The sequence below is a fragment of the Bos grunniens genome, chromosome 14, assembly GCF_055505025.1.
Source record: "Bos grunniens cultivar Pamir isolate PY7600 chromosome 14, Bosgru_T2T1.0, whole genome shotgun sequence".
In the NCBI taxonomy this organism is placed as follows: domain Eukaryota; kingdom Metazoa; phylum Chordata; class Mammalia; order Artiodactyla; family Bovidae; genus Bos; species Bos grunniens.
The window spans coordinates 47,631,853-47,656,053 of NC_141178.1; the positions used below are offsets into that span (position 1 = coordinate 47,631,853).

The 24,201-nt window shown below is 41.6% G+C and overlaps 1 long non-coding RNA gene and 1 other non-coding gene across 4 annotated transcripts in view; both read right to left on the reverse strand.

The window, feature by feature from the left end:
- The window catches only part of LOC147359371 (uncharacterized), a 119,852-nt gene that overhangs the window by 81,883 nt on the left and 13,768 nt on the right, over positions 1-24,201 (reverse strand). The gene's annotated exons all lie outside the window — the stretch shown is intronic.
- Positions 9,811-9,899, reverse strand: LOC147359372 (small nucleolar SNORD12/SNORD106). The gene has a single exon (XR_015141373.1). It is a non-coding gene; the product is annotated as a small nucleolar SNORD12/SNORD106 (small nucleolar RNA).

The following is a 24,201-nucleotide window of genomic DNA, read 5'->3' on the forward strand; positions in this document are numbered from 1 at the left end:
CCATAGAGCCAAAAAGAGTCGGATACAACTAATCGACTATCACTTTCACTTTCTTCATACCCTTAATAAACATAATTATTGGCTGAAATACACAGAATCTGTATTTTTAGCTTTACGGAGGGGAAAAAAGCAGAAGGAGAAGCCACTTACTATAGATAACTGTCCTCTTAGATCCATAGAGACTGGTGAGCTGATGTCAACAAGAAGAATTAAAAAAAAAAAAAAAAAGCCCAACCATCAGCAAAACTACAAAATAGTAATTAGCACGAGCACTTCAAATACCTTGCAAGACACTGACTATAACCCATGGCTGACTCTAATTACACAGCTATAAAAGAAAAAAAAGAAAGAAAAAAAGATACAAAAAAAGTTTTGTACCTTGATATTTGTGGTTCTTTAATTCTTGGTCTGTATCTATATAGTATCTGAGTTTCTAATTATAATAAATTATAAAATATTTCATATCAGTCCCTCATCTGGCCACACTTGGGGAAATCCTAGCACTTTTGCCTGTGTGGTCTAACCCAGGGCACTCTACGAATAGAGGTAACTACCTTAATTGCAGGGAAAATGTCTAGGGGTATTTAAGAGTCTTCCACTGAGCTGGCTTTATGTGACAGCAAATTTTGCAGACAGACATATAAAAGAAGGAATAAAGTCTTAGTCCACTATGTAAATCTCAGAAGATAATATACTATCATTTTTTATAGCTTGGGATTAAACTATTTATCCACTATCAAAGGGATCTTTGAATTGTTTAAGAAATGGTAATGATTAGGTTTTAAGCATTACAGATTCTCTAAGTCAAGTCTCCCTCATGAATAATACCATGCATTTTCAAAATAGCTTCTTAGCATGGCCTGAAAACAAACCATCCCAAAAAGGAAAGTGAAGCTATGAGCACCTATTTCTAAGGACATGATCAACTGAGATAACCAGGGCCTTGGAACATATCTTGAGGTTACAAAAAATACTTTTCCTTAAAAGATTATTTTGAATGAGGGGGAACTTTCCTGGCGGTCCACTGGCTAAGAATCTGTGCTCCCAATTCAGGGGGCCTGGTTCAACCCCTGCTCAGAGAACTAGATCCTGCCTGCCCTAACTAACACACAGCAGAGCTCCCCAAAAAGGACTATTTTAAAGGAAACAAAGATTTACAATTTTTTTTTCAGTTTTGTCTTATACAAACGAAATTTTCTATGAAAAGGACATCCAGCTTTTTAAAGTAAAGATAAAAACCGTAAGAATTATTTTTCATGCCCAAATGAAAGTTCAAAAACAATATGCATCCATTATCTCCAAACACTACTCAGTAAAGCAAAACAGTCCTGTCTGACCCCTCTCCCTCAGTTGGCTATGGCATGTACCACCCTCTCCTTCATTCTGCTCTCTCTTGGCTCCTCTTCCTCTCATTCATTCACAGAACTGCCTTAAAGAACTTAAAACTCAGTTCACAGGATGACTTAGGGTGAGAAACACTGGTTGCAGCAAATAGTTAAAGCAAATAGCTTATATATCTAGAATGTTGTAAACCGTCTACAGCTTATTGATCTGTGCACAAGGAAATCAAGCAAAAACCTCAATACAATCTATTCACTAGTGTCAGGAAAAAGAGATGGACATAAATTGTGTTGCACTGGATACCCCAAAACACCTAAGCAACCTATCCTATAGTTGCCAACATAAATTGGCACCTATAAAATACAGACCCAGCTTGAGACAGACTTCACAATTTGGCTTAAACTTTGCATGCTGCTGCTGCTGCTGCTAAGTCGCTTCAGTCATGTCCAACTCTGTGTGACCACATAGACGGCAGCCCACCAGGCCCCGCCGTCCCTGGGATTCTCCAGGCAAGAACACTGGAGTGGGTTGCCATTTCCTCCTACAATGCATGAAAGTGAAAAGTGAAAGTGAAAAGTGAAAGTGAAGTCGCTCAGTTGTGTCCAACTCTTAGCGACCCCATGGACTGCAGCCCACCAGGCTCCTCCATCCATGGGAGTTTCCAGACAAGAGTACTGGAGTGGGGTGCCATTGCCTTCTCTAAAACTTTGCATGACCTTTCATTAAAGGCTTAACAATATCCATATTCTTAACAAATACGATTCTACTGCAAGTAGGCTTCTTCACCATCTTTTAAAAAAGTATAGTTTTAATAGCTCATGTCTCTGGACTACAAAGCATAAAAAAATATTTCTTATTTTACTTTCTTGGTTAAAAAGAAAACTTTAGATTTAATCAGCTTTAATAGTAATCAGTTTTCCACGAACCTGACTCAAACACCCTGCCCAATGTATATCATCCAAATGATTGTATCGGTAAAAAAAAAAAAAAAAAACAGGTAATGTGCCTTATGAATAACAGATATCAGATTCTTATAAAACTGAAAGCAATTTTGTAAAAGTCCCATTGTTGGGACTTAGCGTGGTTTTATGCTTTTCCTCCATTAATCCACCAGTGCATGGGGTTTATCTTTTTATGTGAAATGCATGACAAAATATTTGACTGGTTATCAATCCATTAGGAAAACAGTTACATGGTTTTTCCAATGAGGTTAGAACAAAATGATTTTGGAATTTCCAGAATTTGCAGAAATGGAAAGAAGCCTGACCAACTTTGAACTCTGTTCAAGGAATAAGAAATGGGATTGGACACCATTTTGAAATGTGGGTGCATATGTGCTTGCCAGGTTCTCTTCTTGCCAGCTGCAAAATCTCCCGAAATGTCATCCAAATTTGATTAAAGACAGGTTATTCCAAACTCATTCTTTCTCATCCTTATAATAAAAATGGGTATATTTTTCAACATTATTGACAGGAAAGTAAAATAACCAAAACCAGGTGAACAGCTGGGTAATTTCTCCCTTAAAGAAGTATAGTAGATGTTCTGCCTAGTGTTATCACAGGGGCACATAATATGTACTCCCCAAAAAACAAAATAATGGCTACTTTACCATATTTTCTTACCTGTCTCACAATTTAGTACTTCTGTAATGTTAGCGTCATCTCAGAAATACAGATGTGGTCATCTCAGTGTCCTAGATCATCTCAGAAGGAACAAGCACTAATGTTTTGATAGTTCAAAAGAGGAATTGTTGTGGAAGAAGCACAGTGAACTGTCTAGACCAGTGGACCCCAACCTTTTAGCACCAGGAACCTGTTTCATGGAAGACAATTTTTCCACCAATAGGGGGTGGGGGGATGGTTCAAGTGGTAATGCGAGCGATGGGGAGTGACAGGGCAATAGCAGATGAAGCTTCACCTGCTGCTCCCCACTGAATCCTGCTGTGCAGCCCAGTTCCTAATGGCACTGGTCTGTGGCCCAGGGGTTGGGGATCCCTGGTCTAGAAGATCCTTAGACGGCACTGAGCTCCACCAGACACCCTACTACAGCATAGGGCTACAGAGGTATCAGACAGTGCATGAGCCCTCCAGGCACTCGCAGCTGGGTAAGAGGGCCAACGGGTCACAGGGGAAACACAAAAATAAATATATGGGATTTCTTAGGGTCACTGAGAAAGGAAAAGCTGTCACACAGGTAGAAGGGTGGCAGGTCGGGTGACAGAGCCTTGAAGGATCAGACGAGCTGGAAACCAGAGGACAGGGGAAACACAGGTCACCACGGAAGCAAGGCACAGAAAGAGAAGTGTCAGTCTCCTCACAGAAGAGAGAGCCCCTCCTTGGTCTTTCAGCCTCCCTCCAGAGCCAAGAGCAAATGTGCACTGTTCAGTCTCCTGAACAGTGCAAACGTTTCCTTCTGGAGCGCAGGTTGTGCGGGTTTGCTTGCAGCCCGTGGTGAAAGGCCGGGGATCCCTAAGCATCCTGTTCCATGGCAGTGACGCAGACCTAGCCCATGCACAGCATTCACCTGAATCACTCCATGTCATCCCTGTGCGTCTTGCAGGGCAAAGGAAACTTACACTCCCGTGAAGCTCATGCTGCGTGCCGTGCCCTGGGTAAGCAATCCCTTTGTCTCTGATCTAGGAGACGTGTGTCTTCTGCCAGCATCCACGAAACTCTGGCAGACGAGTTGATCACTTATAAGGAAGGTAAAATCTCCAACCACACACAGTCTCTAATAGACAGGTAGTGAATCAATCCATTGATGAGAGAGCAAGCAGAGGAGAATGAAAGGAGAAACTGAAGAGAAAGATGAATTTGGTTTTGTTGCTGTTCAACTTGAAATGGTTGTGGAGTCCGGGAGCTGCCAACACAGATTTGTATTTTATGAGAGGTCTGGGCTAGAGATACATATTTTTAAATTAATTTTTATTGGAGTATAGTTGCTTTAAAATGTTGTGCTAGCTTCTACTGCAGAGCAAAATGAGTCAGCCACAGAGACACAGACAGACACAGACACACACACACACACACATACATATATATATATTATATCCTCCCTTTAGGATTTTCCTCTCATTCAGGTCACCACAGTGCATTAAGTACAGTTTCCTGTACTGTACAATATGTTCTCATTAGTTGTCTGTTTTATTTTGTTGTCTAGTTGCTAAGTCGTGTCTGAGTCTTTGCAACCCCATGGAGTGCAGAGTGAGCAGTCGACATTTTAGGAATCAGTGAACTATAATGGACTGGAATGGGTGAATTTAACTAATATGACCATTATATCTACTACAGTGGGCAAGAAGCCCTTAGAAGAAATGGAGTAGCCATCAGAGTCAACAAGAGTCCTAAATGCAGTAGTTGAGTGTGATCTCAAAGATGACAGAATGATCTCTGTTCATTTCCAAGACAAACCATTCAATATCACAGTACTCCAAGTTTATGCTCCAACCAGTAACACTGAAGAAGATGAAATTGAACAGTTCTATGATGACCTAGATGGTAAGAGAAACCCAAGTAAGACAGTAGGTGTTGCAAGAGGGCATCAGAGGGCAGACACACTGAAAGCATAATCACAGAAAACTAGTCAATCTAATCACACTAGGACCACAGCCTTTGTCTAACTCAATGAAACTAAGCCATGCCCGTGGGGCCACCCAAGACGGGCGGGTCATGGTGGAGAGGTCTGACAGAATGTGGTCCACTGGAGAAGGGAATGGCAAACCACTTCAGTATTCTTGCCTTGAGAACCCCATGAACAGTATGAAAAGGCAAAATGATAGGATATTGAAAGGGGAACTCCCTGGGTCAGTAGGTACCCAATATGCTGCTGGACATCAGTGGAGAAATAACTCCAGAAAGAATGAAGGGATGGAGCCAAAGCAAAAACTTTGGATATGACTGCTGATAGAAGCAAGGTCTGATGCTGTAAAGAGCAATATTGCATAGGAACCTGGAATGTTAGTCCATGAATCAAGGCAAATTGGAAGTAGTCAAACAGGAGATGGCAAGAGTGAACATCAACATTCTAGGAATCAGCAAACTAAAATGGACTGGAATGGGTGAATGTAACTCAGATGACCATTATATCTACTACTGTGGGCAGGAATCCCTTAGAAGAAATGGAGTAGCCATCATGGTCAATAAAAGAGTCTGAAATGCAGTACTTGGATGCAATCTCAAAAACAACAGAATGATCTATGTTCCTTTCCAAGGCAAACCATTCAATATCACAATAATCCAAGTCTATGCCCCAACCAGTAACACTGAAGAAGCTGAAGTTGAATGGTTCTATGAAGACCTACAAGACCTTTTAGAACTAAGACCAAAAAAAGATGTCCTTTTCATTATAGGGGACTGGAATGCAAAAGTAGGAAGTCAAGAAACACCTGGGATAACAGCAAATTTGGCCTTAGAATACGGAATGCTGCTGCTGCTGCTACTGTTGCTGCTGCTAAGTCGCTTCAGTCGTGTCCGACTCTGTGCGACCCCATAGACGGCAGCCCACCAGGCTCTGCCGTCCCTGGGATTCTCCAGGCGAGAACACTGGAGTGGGTTGCCATTTCCTTCTCCAATGCATGAAAGTGAAAAGTGAAAGTGAAGTTGTTCAGTCGTGTCTGACTCTTAGCGACCCCATGGACTACAGCCAACCAGGCTCCTCGGTCCATGGGATTTTCCAGGCAAAAGTACTGGAGTGGGGTGCCATTGCCTTCTCTGAGAATACGGAATGAAGCAGGGCAAAGGCTGTTAGAGTTTTGCCATGAGAATGCACTGGTCATAGCAAACACCCTCTTCCAACAACACAAGAGAACTCTACACATGGACATCACCAGATGGTCAACACCGAAATCAGATTGATTATATTCTTTGCAGCCAAAGATGGAGAAGCTCTATACAGTCAGCAAAAACAAGACCAGGAGCTGACTGTGGCTCAGATCATGAACTCCTTATTGCCAAATTAAGACTTAAATTGAAGAAAGTAGGGAAAAACACTAGACCATTCAGGTATGACCTAAACCAAACCCCTTATGATTATACAGTGGAAGTGAGAAATAGATTTAAGGGACTAGATCTGATAGATAGAATGCCTGATGAACTATGAATGGAGGTTCATGACATTGTACAGGAGACAGGGATCAAGACCATCCCCATGGAAAAGAAATGGAAAAAAGCAAAATGGCTGTCTGGGAAGCCTTACAAATAGCTGTGAAAAGAAGAGAAGTGAAAAGCAAAGGAGAAAAAGAAAGATATAAACATCTGAATGCAGAGTTCCAAAGAATATCAAGGAGAGATAAGAAAGCCTTCCTCAGTGATTACTGCAAAGAAATAGAGGAAAACAGAATGGGAAAGGCTAGAGATCTCTTCAAGAAAATTAGAGATACCAAGGGAACATTTCATGCAAAGATGGGCTCGATAAAGGACAGAAATGGTATGGACCTAACAGAAGCAGAAGATATGAAGAAGAGGTGGCAAGAATACACAGAAGAACTGTACAAAAAAGATCTTCACGACCCAGATAATCACCATGGTGTGATCACTCAAGCCAGACATCCTGGAATGTGAAATCAAGTGGGCCTTAGAAAGCATCACTACAAACAAAGCTAGTGGAGGTGATGGAATTCCAATTGAGCTATTTCAAATCCTGAAAGATGATGCTGTGAAAGTGCTACACTCAATATGCCAGCAAATTTGGAAAACTCAGCCGTGGCCACAGGACTGGAAAAGGTCAGTTTTCATTCCAATCCCAAACAAAGGCAATGCCAAAGAATGCTCAAACTACCGCACAATTGCACTCATCTCACATGCTAGTAAAGTAATGCTCAAAATTCTCCAAGCCAGGCTTCAGCAATACATGAACCGTGAACTTCCAGATGTTCAAGCTGGTTTTAGAAAAGGCAGAGGAACCAGAGATCAAATTGCCAACATCCGCTGGATCATGGAAAAGGCAAGAGAGTTCCAGAAAAACATCTATTTCTGCTTTATTGACTATGCCAAAGCCTTTGACTGTGTGGATCACAAGAAACTGTGGAAAATTCTGAAAGAGATGGGAATACCAGACCACCTGACCTGCCTCTTGAGAAACCTGTATGCAGGTCAGGAAGCAACAGTTAGAACTGGACATGCAACAACAGACTGGTTCCAAATAGGAAAAGGAGTACATCAAGGCTGTATATTGTCACCCTGCTTATTTAACTTCTATGCAGAGTACATCATGAGAAACGCTGGGCTAGAAGAAGCACAAGCTGGAATCAAGATCGCCGGGAGAAATATCAATAACCTCAGATATGCCGATGACACCACCCTTACGGCAGAAAGCAAAGAGGAACTGTAGAGCCTCTTGATAAAAGTGAAAAAGGAGAGTGAAAAAGCTGGATGAAAACTCAACATTCAAAAAACTAAGATCATGGCATCCAGTTCCATCATTTCATGGCAAATAGATGGGGAAATAATAGAAACAGTGACAGATTATTTTGGGGGGCTCCAAAATCACTGCAGATGGTGACTGCAGCCATGAAATAAAAAGATGCTTGCTCCTTGGAAAAAAAGCTATGACCAACCTAGACAGCATATTAAAAAGCAGAGACATTACTTTGCCAACAAAGGTCCGTTTAGTCAAAGCTATGGCTTTTGTCAGTAGTCATGTATGGATGTGAGTGTTGGACCATAAAGAAAGCTGAGCACTGAAGAATTGATGCTTTTGAACTGTGGTGTTGGAGAAGACTCTTGAGAGTCCCTTGGACTGCAAGGAGATCCAACCAGTCCATCCTAAAGGAAATCAGTCCTGAATATTCATTGGAAGGACTGTCACTGAATCTGAAGCTCCAATAATTTGACCACCTGATGCAAAGAAGTGACTCATCCGAAAAGACCGTTATGCTGGGAAAGATTGAAGGCAGGAGGAGAAGGGAATGACAGAGAATGAGATGATTGGATGGCATCACTGACTCGATGAACGTGAGTTTGAGGAAGCTCTAGGAGTTGGTGATGGACAGGTAAGCCTGGCGTACTGCAGTCCATGGGGTCACAAAGAGTCAGACATGACTGAGTGACTGAATGGAACTGAACTGACAAAATATCAGTAATGCTTATGTGTCAATCCCAATCTCCCAATTCCTCCCAAGAAACATATTTTTGAATTATTCAAATCCACATGTGAGTCAACATCTTGAGAATGAAGAACCATATCCTGGAGAATACCATTATTTAAGTGGTAGTTATGGGGGTGTGGTCTATAGGAGTAGACAGAATGGAATGAGGATACTGCATCTCTCAGATGCCAAAAGCAGAGAATTCCAAGCAGGGAGTAATCACCAGTGGAACGACGAAAGATCCAAAACCAGAAAACCCAAAATCCCACTAGACTTAGCACCTAGAAAGTAACTGTTGTTCTCATGTAATGTGCTGGTCCTGGATCTGTGGGCTGGGAGATCCCCTCCTCAACCTTCCCCTCATCTGTGTTCCAGACATCTGAACCTGCAAGCTGCACTTGCCAGGCTCCAGTGTCAGCTGGTCTCCAGCTGGGCTGAGTTTAGCCAATGGTTGATACGGGTGAGAGATTAAAAGACAAAGGGAACAGAGAGGTTGGGTGTTTCTGCTTCTCTTCTCTGCTGCGGATGGATGTCTGACAGTACATGGGCTGAATCCCCTCCGTGGCTTCAGCTCCCTCTGGACAAGCCAGTCAACCCAAGAGTCTTGCCTCTAGCGTCATCTCCAGGCCAAGGTCTGATAGTACCATTTTTACTTCATCCCTCCATTCCATGTGTGGAAGTAGCTTCCAGCTGTGGGCATCTAAGATATCTCACCATCCTGTCTGGTTTCTCAGTTACTCCACTACCCATCTAATCAATTTCCCCACATTATATATATATTTGGTAACAAATCACTGAAGTTGTTCATTTTTTGGTCTGGTCGGATCCTGATTAATAAGAAGAGGTAAGAACACAAAAGCCAAATCTGATAGGCAAAAGAATGGGAAAAGATGTTGACAACCAATTGTATAGAACATTCTTTAAGTAGCTTCATGAAAAGGAAAGAGAGACTTGATGGTAGCTGGAGGGATGGGTCTTTTAAACTTGTTTGGCAAGATATGTGCTTGTTTTAAGGCTGAGGGGAAGATGTCTGAAGAGAGTGAGAGAATAAAAGGTAGAGGAATTGAGCTGTGTGTGTGTTGAGTCACTTCAGTTGTGTCCGACTCTTTGCGACCCTATGGACTATAGCCCACCAGGCTCCTCTGTCCATGGAATTCTCTAGGCAACAAAACTGGAGTGGTTGCCACTTCTCCAGGGGATCTTCCCAACTCAGGGATCAAACCTGTGCCTCCTGTGTGGCTCCTGCACTGCAGGCAGAATCTTTGCCATTGAGCCACCAGGGAACCAGTTGGATTAATGGAATAAGGTCCCAGAGGAAACAGGAGGAGGTAAGGGGTTTTGTAGGATCCAGGTAACAGATTTGATCCAGTTAACAGGGTTTTTCCCCCAATGCATCAGATAAAACTGGTAATAGTCCAGTTAGATCAACAGGATCCATCAACAGGGGTATAAAGTTATATCTTCAGCTAATGGGTTTGACCCTAACCTGAAATTGATATCCTGAAACCAGCAATACAAAGGTAAAGATTTGCTACCTTGTAAGTAAAGTATGTGAAATTTTCTGATGGATTCAGCTTTTCCCAAAAGTTTAAGGTTTGCTGAGTTTGGAGGTGAAAAGGTGGGTTGGAAGAGAGTGGTGATGGTCTAGAATCCTTCTGTGAGGATTGGCAGTGAAAACTAACCAGGGATCTCTGAGAGGACTGATGGTAATGCAGACGACTTAGCTGAGGTATTTACAAGGAATTGTATAGTTTATAGTTTGGTTCCCCTCACCCTCAGATGATCAGTTGTGCCTGTTTGGAAGCAGGATGACAAATCCAGGGTTGCAGTCTTGAGAGAGGAACACTGTAGAAGGACAGAACTGCAGGAAATCATAGATGGGGAAAGTGGTTTGGATGGTCTCTTGGGGAATACAGACAGTATAGCCAGCAGAAAGAATGCACAGAGTTGCACAGGTGGGCAGGACGGACTTCCCATCCCAGCTAAGGAAACCTAGGCAAGTGACAACCTTTCTAAGCTTCAACTCCCTCATCCATAAAGTCAAAATAGGTTATAAGACTGAACAAGAAAACGTATATAGTGTGTGAACTAAAGATCCTCGCACAGAGAACTCAGCCAATGACAGTGAAAGTGGCCAATTTTCATCAATCAGATCCTTATTCAATTTTGATATGTGTAGATCTCTTTTTGAAGATGAGTCATAAATCTGCAACTTCTCTAAAACACACCATGTCAGGTTCCCAAACAAGCCCACTGCAAGTCACTCTATGGCTCCAAACCACACAGGAAGATGCTCATGAAACTCCGAGCTACCATCTAGAGAGAATAGAGCTGTTGAGAGCTCTGTGTGAAGATTATACTCTATGGGGAATATGAGCCTCTGGGGAGCCGCAGAACAGGTAATTCAACTGGGGCACAAAAACGGACCAGGTATGGAAAGATCCTCTGGGGACTAGTGGCTGAGATTTACAGCTGGTGGGAGCATCTGGGGAAACAATCAGACAAGCATCAGCTAGCAGAACCAGGGTTCCAGTGCGTCTTCCACACTGTGACTTATTTATCACAAATAAGTATATATAGTGTGATTGCTCTGCTGACCACCCAGCCGACTTCTGAACTCTTTGCTTTCTGCCTCCTGACAACTTTTTTTTTCTCATTATCTTCACAGAAAGAAGCAGCTTCCCCACAGAGCCATCATATCTCAAATGGATCAGAAAACCCACATAGCAAATTTTCATTTGTTCTGACAAGTTGTTAAGGATAAAATTATTGCCTTGAATAAATTTCTTGGAAATAAGCTTGTGACCCGACTTCGCATATAAATAACCACCCTGATTCTTACTTCGATACTAAATAGGAGTTAAGTGAGCTCAACAATACTACACATTTAGCTATTTTGCTTGCTCTCAGTGAACAAGAAATAATAAAATCCTCAAATATTTGAAACCCTACACAGCGCAGAATTGCTAACGATCGTAGGCTTTTTCTTTTAAAGAAGTTTATGGATAGGAAAATGACACATGTCATCGCTAGTTCCTGGGAAGCAAAGAGAAAATATTTAAAAGGTTTAATGAACAGATGAAGAAAGAAAACTGGTAACTGACATTTCTGGCTTGGGAATATGACCATCTCCAGAAGCACAACTGGCCAAACCTTCTTACACATGGAAAATACTAAAGCTTGCCCAGAGTCAACAAATGCCATGTTCTGAGGAGCGGTGTCTTAGGAGATAGATCTGTTAATGATCAGCGGGTGTTTTTTACCTTACCACTCAAGACAGGCAAAGTTAAAGAAGGTTTTGCGTACCTGCTTTCCAATAGAAGCCTGAGCTCCCAGCAGGGGAAGGCCGGACCTGCCCTTGGGCCTGAGACAGACAAAGACACACAGCAAGGTCTTCATGCACTTTCCTTCAGGCTGTTTCCCTCTACTTTAGACTCACTGAAGAAAAGCCTGAGTCAACCTCAGGTCAGAGGATGTGACAGAGAGACTTTTTTATTTGGTTTTGTACTGAACATAGATGTGCCTGTTCAGTCAAGTCGGAATGGCTTGATGGCATTGCCAAAAGCCACCCTCATACTAAAGAAAAGAGTGTATAGAAAGGCAATTTACAAACAGTCTGACAACAGGCCTAGAGATTATTATAAATGGAGTCAAAGACTGATATCTTATGATATCACTTATATGTGAAATCTAGAATATGATAAAAGCAAACTTATTTACAAAACATAAAAAAGACTCACAGATAAAGAAAACAAACTTACGGTTACCGAAGGAGGGGGAGGTAGGGATAAATTAGGAGTTTGGGATTAACAGATACACACTACTATATACAGACTAGATAAACAAGGACCTACTGTGCAGATAAGGAACTATATTCAATATCTTGTAATAACCTAGAATGGAAAAGAATCTGAAAAAATACATTTGTAAATCACCGAAGCACTTTGCTATCTGCCTGAAAATAACACAACGATGTAAATCAACTATACTTCAGTTTAAAAAGTATTTTTAATGAGTGACAGCAAAGTCGCTTCACGGCTTTCCAAGTTTACACACTGCACCTTAGTGTCATCTCAGAAAGCTGACGTCTGCTTGATGCTCTGATTAGTAGTATATGCTACACAAGGCCCACATATTTCTCCAGCAGTGAGGACAGGGTCAGAGACGGTAGGACAGAGAGCTGTCTGGGTGCCAGACAGCCGCCACTGCACCCTCTCTTGGGTAAAGATACACAGTTCTAAGCATACTCCTGCAGGAAAAATGCTACTAACGTGGAAAAGGTGCGGCAGAGGGCACACAGAATGACTCAGTGCTTCATCAAGGAGGCACATGTGTTGACCTCGCTCTCCCGCTGCAAATCAACAGTGGTGAAGTCCCCACCAAGAGAGGCCTCCCAGAGCCTCTGCTTACAAACCTCAGCATGGGGGGAAATGGTCTTTCCTGATCTCCTGGATGCTTCAAGGAAATTTTTTTAACACCTGGTCTTAAAACCCATTCAAACTAATCCATGTGTCAGTCAAAATCCAATCTTTCTATCTGGTCTCTTCTCAATACTCTGTAATGACTGCGTGTGCTCTGTCGCTCAGTCGTGTCCGACTGTAGCCTGCCAGGCTCCTCTGTCCATGGAATTTTCCAGGCAAGAATACTGGAGTGGGTTGCCATTTCCTACTCCAGTAATGACCAATATGGGAAAATAATCTAAAAAAGTATAGATATGTGCATATGTAGAACTGATTCACTTTACTGTAGAGCAGAAACTAACACATTTTAAATGAACTAAACTTAAGATTAAAAAAAATCCAATCTTTATGTAGCATCAAAAAAATGCATCTTGATTCCAACATTTTTATCATTAAAGAGGGAGGTCACCATATTGCTTTATTTTATTGTTCCTTTATTTTATGATTTGTAATTCTGTATGGTAAAATTCTTTAGAGGATAATTGCTTCACCATGTTGTTAGTTTCTGATATAAAACAACACAAATCAACTGTATCTATACATATATCCCCTCTCTCTTGAGCCTCCCTCCCACCATCCCCTCCATCCCACCCCTCTAGGTCATCACAGAGCACTCAACTGAGCCCCCTGTGTTATACAACAGCCGGAATATAAGCAGCAAGATATTTATATTTATGCTACTGAGCGGAAAACCGACCCCCAACCAAGATAGCTGCAGTCTCCTAGAATGTCCCTCTATTATATTTTAGATACGCTGTTTACTAACACCGCATGCTTTTTCTTCCCTTGTTTCCAGCACAACCAGTTCATTTGGTTGGTTCACCCAGAAGCGGAGTGGGCAGGGGAGGGGAGGCATAGACAAGCAAACACTTTGTAAGTGACGCATAGCGTGAAGTCAGCCTGCGTGAATTGAATTCGCTGTGGCAGTGCAACAATACTGAGAGGGTGTGCTCGGTCAGGGGCCTTTTGGGTTGTTTCTGACCAAGTAACCTGAGGAGAGTTTCCTCATAAAGGTGCCTTTTTCACACAGCAGGACTTTTGAATCCCACCTGTAAATCACAGATGTCTATGGGGATTTGTCTGTCTTTTCCCTCTCCATCTCTTTTATCTCTACCCCCTTTTTTTTGGTAATTTGTGAAGATAATATAGTCTTCATAATTCTTTTATGTGAAAGAAGTTTTGGCTGTTCTGCCCTGAAAGAGGCACATCAATTTTGATCAACAATTTGCTCCCTGAAACTCAATCTCGGAAATATTTACCCTACCTCTTGCTTGAAAAGAAAAAATGCCACCTGAAATTCCTGGTCTATGAGAATCAACACTGATGTTGTTTTAAATTAGGATTTAGCACTAACTTTTTGAACCTAGCCTAGACAGGTGTATGCTATATACACAGCTGACTACCTACATTATTTAATTTTCTTAAACAACTTGTAATTATTTCTCTGACTAAATATAAAAATGACATTCAACTGGTGTTAATGCAAATATGGATTATAAAATCACCCTGCTCTATCAGTTTGCATTGGGACCAATGTATTTGTGTCTCAAGTAAACTTTAGGTTGAAGTTATGAAATGTTTTGACTTTGGATCACAGAATCAAGCTGTTTAAAAAGCACATATATACATATACACACACACAACATACCTTAGTAGTATTTACAATGGAAACAACTTAAATGTCTATTTCAGATTGGTTAATAAACTATGGTATGTCCACACAACAGAATACCATCGAGCCACCAAACATAAAAATGTAGAACAGGGGACATCCCTGGTGATCCAGTGGTTAGGACTCCATGCTTCCACTGCAGGGAGCACAGGTTTGATCCCTCATAGGGGAACTAAGATCCTACATTCTATGTGGCCAATAAATAAATTCTAAACATAAAAATCTTGTATTAAATTTTAAAAATGTAGAACAATGTTAAAAGACATGAAAGGATCACCAGCACCACAAATGAGAGAACACTAACAATTGCAAAGGAATATATACAATATCCCATTTCCATTAAAAAATACATAGATCCTTACACTTGCATAGCATCAAAGTCAGAGTCACTGCTTCTCAATGGTTAGAGTAGAAGCGTTTGTCTTAGTCAGTCCCAGACCTCATCCCCACACCCAAATTTTACAGAGAATGGCAAGAATTTTTTTTAAAAAGTTATTTTTCAATAGTGATTACTTTTATAACCAAGACTGAGAGAGCTAGAGAGGCCCCACTAGCAAAAGGCCCACTCACGTAGATCATAAGTACAGGACAGCCAAAGCAGCTGAACCCAAAAGCTAACCTCAAAAGCTTAGAAATGAGTTAAAATGTGTGCCAAGCCATGATATGCACTAAGTTGAAAGGAAACTGGCTGCGTTACTTGTGAGACAACATGATTACTGCAGGCCCAGCGCTCCTCTCGCTCTTCTCTTAGATATCCCCAAGGCATCCCCTTGAATCACTCCCTGGGACTTGGGTCCAGAAACAGCGAGTGAAGAGTGCCGTGAATGTATCATGTTCTTAACCTAACAGAAATACTGTTTGTCTTTATTTGTGATGATCATTTTGATAAGTTTTGTGTGTCCAAGGCATATTATAAATTTCTTTGTCAAACAGCTACAATTGTAATAAAATAAGCACACAAATATGGAATAAATTACATCTTAAAATGTTCCTTTTGGAGAAAAAAACTTTTACAAGGCACATTTAGCATGACAGAAAAAAGGGAAAGAAGGGAGAAGGGATGGGGGAGGAATAAAGACCTTAAAGAAAAGAAAGGTAAAAAGGAAATAAAATTTTAAAAAATAAGATAACTAGAGATGAAATTAGCATACCATAACATCCCATACACTTGGAGAAAATGAGCCACAAATTCATATCTAAGCTTCATAGTAGCCAATGCCACAGATGAAACAATTTTGTAATTCATAGTATGTTTAAGATAAAAGCAGAAACAAGAGGGGATTTCTCCCATGATCCCTTAATAAGAAACACTTTTGTTGTTGCTGTTTAGTGGCTAAGTAGTGTCTGACTCTTTTGCAACACCATGGACTGTAACCCTTCAGGCTCCTCTGTCCATGAGATTTTCCAGGCAAGAATACTGGAGTGGGTTGCCATTTTCTTTCCCACAGTTATCTTCCCCACCCAGAGATCGAACCCAGGCTTCCTGCATTGGCAGGCAGATTCTTTACCACTGAGCCACCAGGGAAGCCCAGTAAGCAGCACTATGGGATGTAATAATGCTAAATTCTCAACACCACCCCCTACAGTACATGCCTGCCTTATGGAGATGTTTCTCACAAGGGTCCACAGAATAGTCAGACAGTGCCACACAATTCAGTTTATATCAGCAACTCAGAGGATGGAAAAGTTAACACAACGGTCCAGGTTCCTGGCTCAGTGATGCTTCATCTTAGGATATGTGCTTTCATTTCCACAAATGCAGGTATGACGTAGCTTTTTCAGTGCTCCATTGTTAATTCTGTCAACCCAACTTTGAAATGCAGAGTGCTGCAGTGAACTTGATATATCCTTCCCTCATACTCCTACTTACAGTTAAAAGCAGATCTGTGTGTTTTAACAGTTAGTGTACTAAATGCAAAGTTGTATCCTTTTTCATTCATTAATTCAATTAATTAAGTATAATTCAACAAACACTTCTTGAATACTTACTTCCTAGAGGTATGTTTGCATGGTAGGATGACAGAGGTGACTAAAGCAGGCTTGGCCATGGTGGGGTCCTCACAGAAATAACAAATCAGTCTAGAGTTACATCAGCGCCATGATGTTTGGGGTTGGATAGCTATTTGTTGGGGGAGGGGACCTGTCCTGGGCAGGGTAGGAGGTTTGGCTACATCCCTGGCTTCCACCTCCTATCTCCCAGGAGCCATGCCCCCAGTTGTGGCAGGCAAAACTATCTCCAGATGTTGCCAAACATCCCCTGCAGAACTGCTGGTCTAGAGAGCACTGACCCTGAGAAACAATAATGAATCAGTTCAGAGAGAGGAAGCAGGGGTGCTGAGAGGATGTAAAGAAGAGGAACTAACCCAGTCCCATATCCAATGAAGGCCTCCTTGAGAAGGTTAAGTTTAAAAGCTCCAAAAGACAGGTTTCTAAACAAGGTTACTCCAGAGAAGTGAACTGGGGTGTGTATATGGACAAAGCCAAGCTCTTCCTCAAAATACATTAGAAACAACTCTACACATACTCCATCCAATGCCAAGAGTAGCATGTAAAAGGCACCGAAAAGACCATTTAAACAAACAAACAAAAATCAGCCAATCACACCCTTGAGAGTAATGGAACCTCTGTTGTCCTTCCTAAGAGACCGCGCATCCGCATGTTCAGTTGTGTCTGATGTACGTGTCTCCATGTACTGCCAGACTCCTCTGTCCAGGGGATTTCCTAGGCAAGGATACTGGAATGGGTTGCCATTTCCTCCTCCAGGGAATCTTCCTGACCCAGGGATCGAACCCACATCTCTAGTATCTCTTACACTGTAGGCAATTTTTTACCACTTGAGCTATCAGGGAAGCCCCTTCTAAGAGAAAACAATCCCAAACTGCACCAGTAACTGACTGAATTTAGTGGAGAGTTGTTAACTGTGACCCAGTTAAATGTTGGAACTAAAGAATTAATATATAAATTATACCATAGGGAGTTATTCCACCTCACTGGAGAGATATTTTTCCTTAGAATCATAACATTAAACAGAATTTTGCAAAACAATTATACCAATTAAAATCAAACATCCAGTGACCAGACTGACTGGTTTGTTTAGAAGAAAATACAGACTCTAATACTTTTATTCTCTTCCTATGTTTCTTGCTTTCTCCGCCAAATGATACCCTAACAATAGGGTCAAATAGGACTGACTCTTTAGTGTCATCAAATGTATTATTTTCATCATCTTCCTCTTTTTTCAATTGATAAACTGAGGGTCAAAACTTAATTTTTTCCAAGGTTGCAGACAGTATTTAGCCAAGCCAAGAGTGAAACCCCATATTGATAGAGGAATAACAGCATGATATGCTTTGGGAAAAGGAAGGATGGGGAGGTGGGAGGGGGGTTCAGGATGGGTAACACGTGTACACCCGTGGCGGGTTCCTGTTGATGTATGGCAAAACCAGTACAATATTGTAAAGTAATTAGCCGCCAATTAAAATAAATAAATTTATATTTAAAAAAAAGAAAGGAAGGATGGGTAGAAGATGTAAGAAAGAACGTAACAGCACTGTGCATAGATCCCAAAGGAAGGAGAGAGCAAAGCAGATGTTTACTCAACCCTATACTGTAGGTCCTCCCAGAACACCTTCCATTTGATCAAAAAGGGAATGGTGATGAAGGGTACTTTTAATATGGTAGACACTTTATAGTTTGGAGAAGGAAATGGCAACCGACTCCAGTATTCTGCCTGGGAAATCCCATGGACAGAAGAGCCTGGCAGGCTACAGTCCATAATGTTGCAAGAGTCAGACATGACTTAGCAACTAAACTACCACCCAACCACTAGTATTTCTAATCCTCACAACAACTCTGTAGAACAGGTCCCCCTGAACCTTATGAATCACCTGGGGATCTTATTAGATCTAAAGCATATTCTACCCAGCAGGGCTGGGATAGGGGCTGAAAATTTACACTATACACACAAATGTCCACATAGTCAAAACTATGGTTTTTCTAGTAGTCATATATGTATGTGAGAGTTGGACCATAAAGAAGTCTGAGTGCCAAAGAACTGATGCTTTTGAATTGTCATACTGTAAAAGACTCTTGAGAGTCCCTTGGACTGCAGAGAGAACAAACCAGTCTACCCTGAAGGAAACCAATCCTGAATATTCATTGGAAGGTCTATTGCTGATGCTCCAATATTTTGGCCACCTGATGTGAAGAGCCAACTCATTGAAGACCCTGACGCTGAGAAATATTGAAGGCAAAAGAGAAGGGTGGTAGAGGATGAGACGGTTAGAAAACATCACTGACTCAACGGACATGAATTTGAGCAAACTCTAGAAGATACCAGAGGACAGAGGCTCCAGGTGTGCAGCAGTCCAAGGGGTCACAGAGAGTTGGACAGGACTTAGTGACTAAACAGCAGCCAAGCAAGCTCCCAGGTGATGCTAATTCTGCTGGTGCTGGAACACAGACCACACCCTGAGTTGCAGGTACTTTCATGGGGAGCTTAAGAACTCACTTAAGAGGTGAGTTCAAATGCACGATCCTGGGCCCCATCCCCAGACATGCTCACACAGGTCTACAGTAGAGTCTAGGATTCCTCTGGTTATGAGAGCTCCTGGTCATTCTAATCCAGTAGTCTAATGGACTATGGAGTCCAGCAGATTTGGATTAAAATACTGGTTCCATGACTTGCCAGCTATAAGAAAGGACCTTGAGCTAATTAAAACTTCTGAGCTCTGGTTTCCTCCATTTGCAAAATGGGGATAAATCAAACACACCTCATTAGATTGCACAGATGATTAAACACAATTATCTTTGCAAAATAACTAGCACATTACAGAGACTTGGGAAGATACAGTTATTGTAATGGTGCTGATGTGATCATGAAGATATTCATTTTATAGATAAGAAGCTCAGGTGCAGGGGGTAAAATCACTTATTTGAGCAACTAAGCAAAATTTAAACCCAGATCCAGTTCCAAAGCCATGTTCATTTTACTGCATCAGATCACAGGGACCAAGTTTTAGACAGTCACCTGCATTTATGGCAATTGTCCAGATCACTCCTTCCTCTGCCCCTGTGCTGTGAGTTCTGCCAAGCTCTCCCCTACTGGACATTGTTTTCTGCTTCCTCTCTTGCAACCTTCCCTCCCCAACCCCAATCCTTTGGATTTTGATCCCAGGGTTTGATCTTAAGGATTCTCCAAGGACTTTCTGCTTCTCCTGCCCTTGGCCTCCTGGGGCAAGATCTTCCTACCAACCTGGTTACCCAGTTCAAGAGTGATGACAGGTAAAAGCCAAAAACCTAATTCTGAAGATGTGCACAAGTACTGTTTTGCATCTCAGTGTGATGTCCATGCCCTGCCTTTTACCCCTCTTGGATCTCACTGGGAAATTTTATTTGTTAATGAACAATTCTTGAGAGGATGTCAATCACAGCTATAAAACATCTAGGCAAGAGAGTCAATATAGAATTATTTACCCATTGCACTCCAATACACGTGGGAGGAATACCAAATATATTACTGAGGTAACACAATCCCCTAAAATACATGACACGAGAAGCCACAGACTTACATTACTACTGCTCTGGCTGAAAAGATTTTTCGTGGAGGACCAAAACACTTCAAAATGTTAGAAAATACTTAGGATCCTAAATAAGCAAATTGTTTTAGCATTTCTGTTCCAAGCAATAACATTCAGTGACTGTGTAGAGATTATTTTCAGTTGAGATTTTATGGGAAAACTATAACTGGAAATAAAAGGAATATTCTAGCCATAAACATGACGTATCTCTTGTTGCACATGTTGGTGATGACAGTGAATGAGATCTCCAAGCAAAATAAGAGTTATGATGTGTGGTGTCAGCATAATAAAGTAAGACTTTTCCCTCTCAAAGGTCAAGTCTTGAGCTTCATAAAGATGTACAGAATTTCATAGCCTGAAAACTATGTTAAGAGGACACTGAAACCAGATGGCAAAAGAGTTTTAAGAAAGAAAAAGAGCCTTGTGCCCCGGCCTTAATTCACTGCAGCACAAATCAGTGTCTGAAACTAGCTCTTCTCTCCAACAATCTTTTTTTTTTTTTTAAAGTTCATAGACATGAGTTCTCCTGAAGAATGTGTCTACACTGAAAAAACACATGGAGAGTTGAGCTGTCATCTTAAACAGCCTGCATTGATCATTCTGTTTCTTCTTTATTAGGTACAAATTTATAAGGCTACTCACGTTATTTAAATGGCCTTTAGCCTCCATTTTTCTTTCCCCATACTGATAGAAAGTGTATGACCAAGGATGGAAAAAATGCAGCAGACAGAGGTCAGTTGGACTGAAATAAGATGTCTCCTCAGCTAGAAGAGATCCACGGTTAACTTTGGGCTTCACAAGCACACAGCCTGCTTTAATCTGTTGTTTACAAGTTATTGATCTGGGACAAGTTACTTACCTAGCTGAGGTCTCTAAACCTCAGTTTTTTTCATGGATGCTCAACATCACTCATTATCAGAGAAATGCAAATCAAAACCACTATGAGGTACCATTTCACCCCAGTCAGAATGGCTGCGATCCAAAAGTCTACAAGCGGAGGAGGAGCCAAGATGGCAGAGGAGTAGGACAGGGAGAACACTTTCTCCCCCACAAATTCATCAAAAGAGCATTTAAACGTCGAGTAAATTCCACAAAACAACTTCTGAATGCCGGCAGAGGACATCAGGCACCCAGAAAAGCAATCCAACTCTTCGAAAGGAGGTAGGAAAAAATATAAAAGACAAAAAAAGAGACAAAAGAGGGAGGGACGGAGCTCCGTCCCAGGAAGGGAGTCTTAAAAAGAGAGAAGTTTCCAAACACCAGGAAACCTTCTCACTGCCGAATCTGTGCAGAGCTTCGGAAGCACAGAGGGCAACGTAACAGGAAGAAAAAATAAATAAACAATTAAAACTCGAAGATTGCGAGTCCTACGGTAACTCCCCCAGTGGAGAAGCAGCGCAGACGCCTGCAGGCGCCATTAACAAGCGGGGGCTGGGCAGGGAGGCGCGGCGCGGGCTGCATCGCTTAGAGTAAGAATCTGGCCTGAATACCCTGAGCACTATCTGAGCGAAATAATTTGGGCTAACAAACCAGACTGTGGGATATCTACTACGCGAAAAGCCAGCCCCAACCTAAGACCGCCAGGCCCGTGCACGGAACAAAGAATTGAACAGAGATAGCCGGCTGCAGACCTTCCCCCTCCGGTGATAGGCAGCCAGAGCCGGAAGGGGGCAATCGCAGCCCCAGAGAGACATTATCTATAAAACTGTAAGCAGGCTTCTTTGCTAACTAAAACTTCTTGGGGGTCTGGACGGTTAACATCTGCCTAAGAAGGTGCGCCGGTTTTGCGCCCAGATAACCGAGTGGCGGGGAGGCGATAAGTCGCAGCATTGGCGCTCGCCAAACACCTCATCACTTGAGCTGCTCGGACCTGGGAAGAGCACAATACTCAGGCCCAACTGAGTCTGCGCCTCTGAGGACTATCCGAGTGCCTGAACCTGAGCGGCTTGGACCTGGGAGGTACATGCAACCCAGGGCCAGCCTTGGATTGTTCCCGGCGGAACAACCTAGAGCCCGAGCAGTGTGGGCAGGGAGGCTACACGCGCAGTGAGCGGGGGCAGACCCAGTGTGGCTGAGGCACTGCGAGCGCACGCCAGTGTTATTTGCTTGCAGCATCCCTCCCTCCCTCCCCACAGCGCGACTGAACAAAGAGAAGAAATACAGTTCCACCCATCAGAACACTGACACAAGCTTCCCTAATCAGGAAACCTTGACAAGCCACCTGTACAAACCCACACACAGTGAGGAATAGCCACAATAAAGAGAACTCCACAAACTGCCAGAATACAGAAAGGACACCCCATACTCAGCAATTTAAACAAGATGAAGAGACAGAGGAATAGCCAGCAGATAAAGGAACAGGATAAATGCCCACCAAACCAAACAAAAGAGGAAGAGATAGGGAATCTACCTGATAAAGAATTCCGAATAATGATAGTGAAATTGATCCAAAATCCAGAAATTAAAATGGAATCACAGATAAATAGCTTGGAGACAAGGATTGAGAAGATGCAAGAAAGGTTTAACAAGGACCTAGAAGAAATAAAAAAGAGTCAATATACAATGAATAATGCAATAAATGAAATTAAAAACACTCTGGAGGCAACAAATAGTAGAATAACAGAGGCAGAAGATAGGATTAGTGAATTAGAAGATAGAATGGTAGAAATAAATGAATCAGAGAGAATAAAAGAAAAACGAATTAAAAGAAATGAGGACAATCTCAGAGACCTCCAGGACAATATTAAACGCTACAACATTCGAATCATAGGGGTTCCAGAAGAAGAAGACAAAAAGAAAGACCATGAGAAAATACTTGAGGAGATAATAGTTGAAAACTTCCCTAAACTGGGGAAGGAAATAATCACCCAAGTCCAAGAAACCCAGAGAATCCCAAACAGGATAAACCCAAGGCGAAATACCCCAAGACACATATTACTCAAATTAACAAAGATCAAACACAAAGAACAAATATTAAAAGCAGCAAGGGAAAAACAACAAATAACACACAAGGGAATTCCCATAAGGATAACAGCTGATCTTTCAATAGAAACTCTTCAAGCCAGGAGGGAATGGCAAGACATACTTAAAATGATGAAAGAAAATAACCTACAGCCCAGATTATTGTACCCAGCAAGGATTTCATTCAAGTATGAAGGAGAAATCAAAAGCTTCTCAGATAAGCAAAAGCTGAGAGAATTCTGCACCACCAAACCAGCTCTACAACAAATACTAAAGGATATTCTCTAGACAGGAAACACAAAAATGGTGTATAAATTCGAACCCCAAACAATAAAGTAAATGGCAACGGGATCATACTTATCAGTAATTACCTTAAACGTAAATGGGTTGAATGCCCCAACCAAAAGACAAAGACTGGCTGAATGGATACAAAAACAAGACCCCTACATATGTTGTCTACAGGAGACCCACCTCAAAACAGGGGACACATACAGACTGAAAGTGAAGGGCTGGAAAAAGATTTTCCATGCAAATAGGGACCAAAAGAAAGCAGGAGTAGCAATACTCATATCAGATAAAATAGACTTTAAAACAAAGGCTGTGAAAAGAGACAAAGAAGGTCACTACATAATGATCAAAGGATCAATCCAAGAAGAAGATATAACAATTATAAATATATATGCACCCAACACGGGAGCACCGCAGTATGTAAGACAAATGCTAACAAGTATGAAAGGAGAAATTAACAATAACACAATAATAGTGGGAGACTTTAATACCCCACTCACACCTATGGATAGATCAACTAAACAGAAAATTAATAAGGAAACGCAAACTTTAAACGATACAATAGACCAGTTAGACCTAATTGATATCTATAGGACATTTCATCCCAAAACAATGAATTTCACCTTTTTCTCAAGCGCACATGGAACCTTCTCCAGGATAGATCACATCCTGGGCCATAAAGCTAGCCTTGGTAAATTCAAAAAAATAGAAATCATTCCAAGCATCTTTTCTGACCACAATGCAGTAAGATTAGATCTCAATAACAGGAGAAAAACTATTAAAAATTCCAACATATGGAGGCTGAACAACACGCTG